This window comes from Oncorhynchus clarkii, chromosome 26 (assembly GCF_045791955.1).
Source record: "Oncorhynchus clarkii lewisi isolate Uvic-CL-2024 chromosome 26, UVic_Ocla_1.0, whole genome shotgun sequence".
NCBI lineage: Eukaryota > Metazoa > Chordata > Actinopteri > Salmoniformes > Salmonidae > Oncorhynchus > Oncorhynchus clarkii.
This window is the reverse complement of record NC_092172.1, coordinates 21,682,606-21,683,991: the sequence shown is the minus strand read 5'-3', so window position 1 is coordinate 21,683,991 and position 1,386 is coordinate 21,682,606.

Below are 1,386 nucleotides of genomic sequence, written 5' to 3'. Positions count from 1 at the left end.
GATCATGTGCAGTATTTATAGGGTACGTGAAGGCATAAGGTCTGTTTTGTGGTGGTCTTTATTCAGGGGTGGATGCCCCCTCCCATCTCCTCTCCACCCAGAAGTAGGAGCCAGAGCAGGGGTCTCTGATCTGCCACTGGTAATGAGATCCAGAGGTAGCTGCTGCTGCTCAGACTGGGAGCAGTTAGTTCCCCTCCTCCATCCCTTCCTCCTCTTTCTTCTCCTTATCCACTCCTTCCTGCTTGCATTTTGATGTTGGTTTTATTTGCACATAAACTTTATCACATACTTACTATGCACATTCAGGGTAAGGAAAGGAACATCTAATAATCTCCCCACCTAGCTACACTTCCTATTCCCCCTTCTTTCTCCTCACCTACCCTCCATCCTTCTCCTCACGCCTATTTCATCTCCTCATTCTCTTCCTCCTCCCCCTCCTCTCTGTCTACCTACCATTCCTGGTCTGTACCACATCTGTGACAAGCATGTGTAGCAGAATGCTCCCTCTCTCCCGTGCCCCCTTTTAGAGAGATCACAAAAGTAGCTACATCGACGGGTACTTCAGGGAGAGAGAGGGGGGGGGGGGGGGGGTAGAGCCAAAAAGAACAAAGTGCTAATGTTTGTGCATGAGACGGAGAGGGAGAGGCATAAAAAGAGAGAGACCGACAGAAAGCAAGAGAAAGAGAGAGAGAGTGTGTGTGTGTGTGTGTGTGTCTGTGTGTGTGTGTGTCTGTGTGTGTGTGTCTGTGTGTCTCTGTGTGTGTGTGTGTCTGTGTGTCTGTGTGTGTGTGTGTGTGCGTGCATAAGAGAGAGCGAGAGAGAAAGAGAATAAGAGAGAGAGAGGGGAGGAGAAAAGGGAGAAGAAAGGGAGGGAGAGGAGCCAGCTGGCGTGGTCTTGAGTCGTAGAGCTGCAGTCTGATATTAGAGACTAGCTACTTCTCAGCCTACCTCTGTCTGGGCTCCAAACCACACAGCCAGGGTCCGAACCAGACACAGCACACCATAGGGTCCCCACTACAGTCTCTCTGCAGCAAGAGAGAGGGAAGGAGGGGAAGAAGAAGATAGAAGGTTTCAGGGAGAGTAACAGTGATATAGTATCTTTCTTTCTGATTCCTACTTTATTAATCACTCTCTTTTCTCTCTCTCTCTCTCTCTCTCTCTCTCTCTCTCTCTCTCTCTCTCTCTCTCTGTCTCTGTCCCTGTCCCTGTCTCTCTCTCTGTGTCTCTGTCTCTGTCTCTCTCTGTCTCTGTCTCTGTCTCTGTCTCTGTCTCTGTCTCTGTCTCTCTCTGTCTCTGTCTCTGTCTCTGTCTCTCTCTGTCTCTCTCTCTGTCTCTGTCTCTGTCTCTCTCTGTCTCTGTCTCTGTCTCTGTCTCTCTCTCTCTGTC